Source organism: Hemicordylus capensis, chromosome 2, assembly GCF_027244095.1.
Source record: "Hemicordylus capensis ecotype Gifberg chromosome 2, rHemCap1.1.pri, whole genome shotgun sequence".
Classification (NCBI taxonomy): domain Eukaryota; kingdom Metazoa; phylum Chordata; class Lepidosauria; order Squamata; family Cordylidae; genus Hemicordylus; species Hemicordylus capensis.
This window is the reverse complement of record NC_069658.1, coordinates 42,991,479-43,000,098: the sequence shown is the minus strand read 5'-3', so window position 1 is coordinate 43,000,098 and position 8,620 is coordinate 42,991,479. Positions and strand designations below refer to the sequence as shown.

Here is an 8,620-nt window from a genome sequence, read left to right as displayed (position 1 = left end):
AACTTAATCATGCATATTATGTCGGCATGCAATTTGAAACTCTTGCCAGATAGAAGCATATATGAGTGCATGCATACACACTCCTGGGGATGTCAGAGAGAAGATGACTTAAAAATTGTATTTGGGAAAGTAAGTTCCAGCTCTGCATAAAAGGCTGGGTAAGACTGCTTTAGTCCTCAGTGCCAACATAATTTTATCATTTGGGGTGACTGTATTTACTTTTCATTGGATCGAAGGCATCATGACAAAGCTTTGCCTTGCCGAGAACATGCAACCTGTGACTAATATTCTCTGCCAGTGATATCTGGCACAACCCCAGTCAGGTTTACAATTTCTGCTTCCATGTACCATTCTACTAGAACTGCTACAGCCCCTTATGCTACATTTGCATGAAATTTGGCTTACACAACCCTTGAATATAAAAAACAGATGCTCTAATCAAGTCAATGCAGCCCAGCCTTTGGATTCAAACGTCAATGTATTGTGACACTACTTGCATTTCTATTGCTGCAATGGGAGTGATAGAGTTGTCCTGGAATTCCTCTTTACCATTATTGGAACCATCAGAATTTCTCTTACAATCTCTGTGTGCAAAGAATCCCTCTGGCTTCCCTCCTACCCACCTCAGGACAAAAAACAAATATGGCTCTGAAAAGGAGGCATGTATGTGTAATTTTCTTATATTAATAACTTTTACAATCCAAGACTATTTATCAGCTATTTGCGGGGTGGGCCACATTTATCTACGAAGTATTTTCTAGCCTTTCCAACTATGAGCACTCAAATTCCAGGAATTATTTCACAATGGTAAGCGTAGCAGCTTTTCTTTGGCTGGAATTATGAGGTCTCTAAGTTGGCTCTGCTGTATGAATACTGCAGGATCTATAAAGGAAAATACGAACTCGGATTACCAATACCATTTAATGTTTTTATCACTAACAAAGATTAACTTCTTTAGGAAAACCATTTGACCAGTCAAATTTCAAACTTAACATACAAATCATTAGTGATATAAAAAAAGGTTCTATTAGTCTCATCTCAGATTGCAAGTTTTGTGGTCATAACTGGACTAAGTTGACAAACTATGGAAACCTTTACCATATTATGGGTTACTTTAAGCCTGTGACTAAGACAAGATTAACACTGAAAGAAAACTAAACGTGTCCCTTTGCTGTAATCAACAGTTTGCAACTGTGCATGTATTTGTTAGTGGAAAATCAGTATGGAACTGAACCTTAGGGTATTCTTGCACTGCTGTGGGGAGCAGGGGAGGGAGGAGGAGCCGGCGGGCGGAGGGGGGGGGGGAGAGAACACGAACAAGTCCATTGGAATTTTTTCCTTTGTTTCCAGAGATATAATAAGAACTTTAATCTCATTTATCCCACTGTAATGTAATATATCAGATAACCTTCTCCATTTGTTCCAGGGCCACTGAGTCAGAACAGATCTGGTTTATCTGCTATGATTAAGGGAAAGCAGAAATAGTTCCATTCTGCTTGCCAATAATTTTGCCAAGATCTTAAGGCTGGCATTCATAGCTGTACTGAATAAGAAAAACATCCATCGTACAAAACAGCGCTTTAGAGACAGCCATTAAGGAGAGAGATATAATGCAAATGTATGCATAGACTCAGTGGATTTGTTTCATACAGTGACAGGAAGTTTCCTTGAGTCTTAAAATGTATGTGCTGCATTACCTATTTTGAGTCATCATACCAATACCCAAGTGAAATGTTTTTGTTTCCTATGGCTGAAACCTTTGCAGCCCTGAGTCAGTCTGCTTAACCTATTTTCCAACTCCCCCCAGATCAACCACCATTTAATCCAGACCACAACATTTGCTTTTCACATTGGAATTCTGCCCATCCTGTAAGGAGGTTAGCTAAAGTTACATGCCTGCAGGTCATGCCATTAAACTCACAACTACCCTGTAAGGTACATTAGGATGAGAGACTTCATGGCTGCATGAGGAGTTAAACCCAGATCTTCCCGGTTTAAGTGCAACATGTCTGTTTCTTACATTAACGGTTACTGCTGTATTACCTGTCAGACCACATTCACCCATATAAATCTCTCAGAGTCCTCCACTGAGCCACTCATTATCTCAGCCTCTGCTTTCACCACTGACTGGCATTCAGTTGGCTGGGATGAGAGTCAGGGCCCTCTCAGTTGTGACCCGCTCAGCTCAGTTCACTCCCCTGGTGAACTCACACGAGTGGTGAGTCACGCGAGTGGAAACCTGAGTGTGGATTACCACCCTTAACTATTGGCTGAAGGTGGCATTCTCACCAATGGGCCTGGTCCCACTGATGCTTGAAGACAGTTTTCAGACGCAGTGGAAGTCAGCTGCTAAAGAAAAGCTTGCCACTTGTGGCTTTTCTCCTGAAGTGCTGCAGTCCATGGGCCATGAGCAGGCAAAAAAGGCTGTTAAACAAAGACTATTTGACATGGAATGGCAACAGGAGCTAAGCAAGGCCCCAACACGACTTAAATTACGGAGACATGCCTTTAGCACTACGGACAAGCCCTAATAGTCTCTAAATATTGTAGATGTGTTGCCCTCAGCAGTGTTATATGGCAGATATGGTGGGACTCCCTACTCTGAATGCTACTGCCCCTGTAGTACACAGGCCATAGTATGTGGGTTATGTTTTATTATACTGTAACTTTTACAGGGATTCGCGTGAATCATTAATTTTATCTTTGATTAAGGATTTACCAGGCAGAGGAGATGAAGCATACGTCATTTCTTTTATCAGATCACCAAACCCACGTTACTCACAACGTGGCTAAATTTTGCTCAATAGCAATGAATATACGCCAACAACTAATGAACACTATAGTGGAATAATTTATCATGCCACTGTGTATTCGTAAAGCTATATTGTTGCTATGCTGTATGTGTATGATATTATGTTTTTCTGCTTGCTTCTGTACTGGTCAAAGACTGCAATAAAGTGTATCTATCTATCTGGTGAACTTCATGGCACAACCAATCAGTACATGAGGTGTGTGGGACCTAGAGAGCTGTTGCTGGGAATTCTGGGAAGAAAGAATGTTCTGTGCTGGAGGAGCAAGGGGACATGTGGCAATGGAGTTTGCTGCAACAGGATGACTGTAGGAGCTCTTGGAAGATAGAACTGCAAGGGCTTGATTCTCAACAGGAGCATGGTAAGTTCAAGTAAAAGGAAGCCAAGGCTAGGGGCTTCAGAAGTTTAGGACAGGAGAAAGTGGCTTAGTAAGAATTTGTGTTAGAATTTCTGTTTCTTTTGTGTGTGCTTTGCATTTCCTAAATATCTGTTATTTGCAACTAAGTAACTAAGATTTTACTGTATGCCGCTCCAGTATCATTTGGGCTGCTGTTGAAGTATCTTTATAACCTATTAAGTATTATTGCCTACTCATCTTGTGTAGGCATACACATGGAAGGGTGTTTTTTGGTTTATTTGGTTTATTTTTTTATTTGCCCAATATCTAGTTACAGAGGGACCTTGGTTTAAAGCACCCAATCCACTGGTCCGGTTCTCTGTAAGTTTTAGGGTGCTTGGTGGCAGCATTTTAAATCTACTGGAAATATAGAAAGGCTTTATGAGAAGCCCACCCAGACAGCTCAGCAGGGATGACTCGGCATTTTCTTTCCTTCACGTGAAGTAGCTCTGAGACAAAGGCTTTAATCTCTCTATAATGAGGCATCCTGATCCAGCTATGTATTGGAATTAAAAAAACAAGCATGATAGCCTTAAGCATAAGCTTAAAGTAACATCTAGTTTGATCCTAAAAGTGGGCAAATCATTCTGTCTCTTTATCTGCCTTGTCCTGGAACAGGCTACTGCTGGTGCCTTTAGCCCAGTGCTCTCTGCCCTTAAGCAGTAGCTTTCCAGAGTTTCCCCCAGCCTTGTTACCTCAGATTCTTTTACTGGAAAGGCCAGAGTCTGAGTCACTGACATTTTGCATGCAAAGCATGCACCCTGTCACTGGCCCTTCCCCACAGAGTACACAACGTTTACTATATCAGCTGGCCCCGCGTTATATTTAGAATCAAGTGAATTGGTGATATTTATGACTGGGCAGACACAAGAGAGACGGAGTGTTGTTCTGAACCAAAGAAAGAAAAGTCCCCAGAGTGTAGTACTACATTGCCTCATTATGAAAGAGCCAGAAAACAATGCTTTTTCTTCCCTTCTTAAATTATAACATGCTTTATTTTTCTGTAGCAATGTACTCTTGGGGCCAAATGAATGAGACATTTGCTTAAACACAAATCCACTCCAACAACATATAAAACAGTGTGTGTGCGCGCACGCAAGCGCACAAACATGCAGAGGGACACCCAGGTAATTTTAGAGTCTGGACCTAAAGGCCTTTGGAGGCCCTGCCCACTCCCCTGCAAATTAAGCATCATCATGCTTGGCCGGGCAACCACACCACCCGAGACAGACTAAAGAGGATTTGCCGGGTGGGGGGGAAGCTGTGGAGGCCCTGGACTTTGGCCCGGAAGTCCAGGGGTAAGAGCGCCTCTGCGTGCATGTGTGCACAATCTTTAGAGCAAAAGGGGTATGCAGGTGAAAGGAATGAACTCCTCATGTGCCTCTCACTTACCTCCTTTAGCCAATTGGCCCAAGCACTTTCCTCCCACCTGAGAAACTCCTTACTAGCTAGGGTGAAAAGTGCTTAGAGTAAGGTTACCAGGCCTCTAGAATTGTCCTGAAGTCCCTAGGAATCTGCATCAATCTCCAGTGACTGTGGAAAGCAATACTGAAATTTGTAATGACTTGATATTGTGAAAATATTGTGTGTATTGGTGGACGGGGGAATATATATATTTCACCAGGCGTTTGCCCTTGAATTTTTATTATTATTTAAATTGGTATTGGTATTGTTGTTCACCGCCTAGAGTCTTTGGAGGAGGCAGTATATAAAATTTATATATATATATAAAGACCCACCTGTTTCACCAGGCGTTTGCCCTTGAATTTTTATTATTATTTAAATTGGTATTGGTATTGTTGTTCACCGCCTAGAGTCTTTGGAGGAGGCAGTATAAAATTTATATATATATATAAAATTTATATATAACAGGTGGGTCTTAAGAAGGGCCTTAAAAGCAGCCAGGGAGGGGGCTGAACGAATCTGGGGGGGAAGAGTGTTCCAAAGAAGAGGGGCGGCCACAGAGAAGGCCCTCCTATAGGCCCAGGCACTGCTCACTACACCAGGGCCTGGGATACTTAGAGCCCAATGAGAAGACCTCACATACAACTGGCCAAGAGAAGAAATCCCAGAGATATACAGGTGCTAAGCTCATAAGGGTTTTGTAGGTGAGAGCCAGCACTTTGAATTGGACCAGGAAGCGAACAGGCAACCAGTGCAGCAACCGTAAAAGAGGTGTGACACTGTCAAATCTACAGCCACCCATGAGGAGGCAAGCCGCTGCATTCTGGACTAGTTGAAGCTTCAGAATAGTTTTCAAAGGCAACCCTAGGTAGAGCGCATTACAGTAATCCAAACGAGAGGTAACAAAGGCATGAGTTACCGTTGCCATGGAGCCGCGAATCCACAAGGACCTCCAGATCATGAACCATCTCTCTCATGAAAAGCGCAACCCCGTCAAGAGATCAACTCACACACAGCAATTGGCCAGTTCGCAGACTGAACAAGAGCAACTCGGTCTTGGAGGGATTGAGCCTGAGCTTGTTTTGGCCCATCCAGGTCCTGACAGCCTCTAGGCACTGAGCCAGCACATGGATGGCATCACCTGTTTGTCCAGGATATCTAGAAATAGCTTCAGTCACCCTACTTGGTGGGGTGGACTGTGGGAATATTAGCCCTGGATAGTGGAGGATTCTGTACACAACTTTCCTTTGTGACTTCCCCACTTAATATGTGATTGGAGCAGACTTGTTTAAACATAAAGGTCTGCCACCCTCACATCTCGGGCTAAATAAAACTAAATCAGGCATCTGTGGCAGGGCTTTCACCCCCCACAATATATCTGGTTTGGTGGGGGGAATTCAGTAAATGAGAGGGAAACTCCTGAAATGCACAGTTATTAAGGGATATTTTAAGTTTGCATACTTGGCAACACTCCACTTAGCCCGATCAGGAACTAAATTGTAAATCTGTCGAAGTTCTGTTTTGACTGAAATTCTATAAATTATCTACCAAATAATATAGTAATGTGAGCTCAAACCACAAGTTAGAACTTCCTGATGTTGAACACCAAAAACTTTGGAACACCTTCAACTAAGACAGTCACACTCCCTGCTCCCCGCCTCCTTGAAAAAAAAACACAATTAAATGAAATTAGTGGATTCAGTATTAGTGGAAGTGTGATCCCATCTCATGATTATTCAGCAGTGAATAAGGACACAACAAGAAGCAAGTAATTTGTGTTCACTTTAAATCTGGACTTCATTTTTTCTTTTCCTAAACACATACACACACAACGATCATTAAAAATAACAACGGCTTTGGACTCTATAGATTCCCTTCCCAAAAAATTCCCCACAAACCTCACAGTTCTGCTTGATTTCATCTCCTTCAGGATAGTATTATCAGCAATGCTGCCTCCTGAAATGGTGTTAGGCCTCAAGTCAATCTTACCAAAATGGTAGGGCTTAACCCACTGAATTGTGCCTTTTTACCATATGTAGCTGGTCTTGTGGTAGCAAGCATGACTTGTCCCCTTAGCTAAGCAGCATCCACCCTGGTTGCATATAAATGGGAGACTAGAAGTGTGAGCACTGTAAGATATTCCCCTCAGGGGAAGAGCAGAAGGTTCCAAGTTCCCTCCCTGGCTTCTCCAAGAGAGGGCTCAGAGAGATTCCTGCCTGCAACCTTGGAGAAGCCGCTGCCAGTCTGTGAAGACAATACTGAGCTAGATAGACCAATGGTCTGACTCTTTGTATGGCCTATGCCTGTAATAAAATTGATACTCAGTATATGGCAGCTTCCTATGTTCCTATGTAGTGACTTGTACATGACTTTATCAGCCCCCCTAGAGAACAAAATCCCCCCAATTCTTGAAACCCCAACTCTTCTTGAAACTGCAACTCCCATTCCCCAACTCTTGGGGAATGGGAGGAGAGCTGGTCTTGTGGTAGCAAGCATGACTTGTCCCCATAGTAAGCAGGGTCTGCCCTGGTTGCATCTGAATGGGAGACTTGATGTGTGAGCACTGCAAGATATTCACCTCAGGGGATGAAGCCACTCTGGGAAGAGCAGAAGGTTTCAAGTTCCCTCCCTGGCTTCTCCAAGATAGGAAAAGATTTTTTTATTGAACCACCAAAGCATACAGTACGTTGCCAAAGCACAATTATATACAAAGTGGTTGTTTGTACATGATATATCTACAAAGATTTACACACAAGAATTTGGAAACACACAAGTTATGAAGTATATGCAGGTAGTACTGTAACTCGGGGGTGGGGGATTACAAGGCACATCAGGTAATGGGGGGTTTTTTTTACATCCGACGTCCATTTCAACAATTTGTCCCATTGCTGTTTAGAAGAGATACTCTTGTCTTTTTTGCACATAACCATACAAACTTTTCCAGAAGAGATTTGCTGTCTCATCTGCGTGAACCTCTTGGTCGCGTCTTCCCTCCCTATTCCTATGCACGAGCATTGCATAAATGACATACAAGTTTACTAACCTGATTACGAGAAGGGGAACGTTCCAATTCCCTAGTATGGGGGCACCCGTTCCGTCCCGTTTCCTTGAAGGTTTCTTTCTGGGACCTCGAAAGGAGGTTCTATCGCTCAAACCCAAGGTTAGTTCTTCCCAAGTCTGTTTTTCCAGATCAGGCCACTCTAACAGCTTGCTTACTCCCTGCCACACTCTTTTGGCTACCACACACTCTTTTAAGAAATGTGAGTGGGTTTCCCTGAATGTTTTACCTAGCTCACTAGCTTTCTGTTTGCAGGTGATTTTAGGGCACTCTTGCTGGTCCTCTGGGAGCCATGGCTTAGCCGCATTAAGTGGTAGTACTTGATGGTATAAGCGCCACCTTGTTTCCCATAAATGGAAAGGGACTTTTTTCTCTTTAAAGAGAGCGATAGGGTGATCGGGTTGCAACAAGTACTGTGAAGTGCGGTGTTTGTAGCGTTTACGTTCTAAATCAGGTTTTAAGAAACCCACTTCTGAGAGAGATTCCTGCCTGCAACCTTGGAGAAGCCACTGCCAGTCTGTGAAGACAATAATGAGCTAGATAGACCAATGGTCTGACTCAGTATATGGCAGCTTCCTATGTTCCTATGTGTTGTTTTAAAGGATGGAAACCTAGATGAGCCATTATATCTTCTTGTTTTTCTCCTTCCTTCATTCAGCACACAAGCACCATCCTCTCCCCTTCCCCCACCCCACTCTGGTGGAGCTCTGAGGAGCTGATATGAGCTCTTCTGGCCTTGTCTCTTCTTCCTCTTTTAATAAAGTTGTGGCATGTTTTGATGACACTTATTCATGTCTGTCTCAAAACAAAAAAGTTTTAAAAAAGTAAAAAGTTGTACATTTAAAAAGTTGTAAACAAGTGACGAAGCTTCTGAACACAGACAGAGTAGATTTCTCCCTTTTAAGCTTTAGGCCCCAACTTAATGGTTAATGGCTGATAAGAAATTAAAGG

The 8,620-nt window shown here is 42.8% G+C and overlaps 1 long non-coding RNA gene across 1 annotated transcript; it reads left to right on the top strand.

Moving 5' to 3' along the window:
- The first annotated feature begins 527 nt into the window (after positions 1-527).
- On the top strand, positions 528-2,972 carry LOC128343301 (uncharacterized). The gene is made up of 2 exons (XR_008315448.1): positions 528-663; positions 2,713-2,972. It is a non-coding gene; the product is annotated as an uncharacterized LOC128343301 (long non-coding RNA).
- Positions 2,973-8,620: the final 5,648 nt, after the last annotated feature.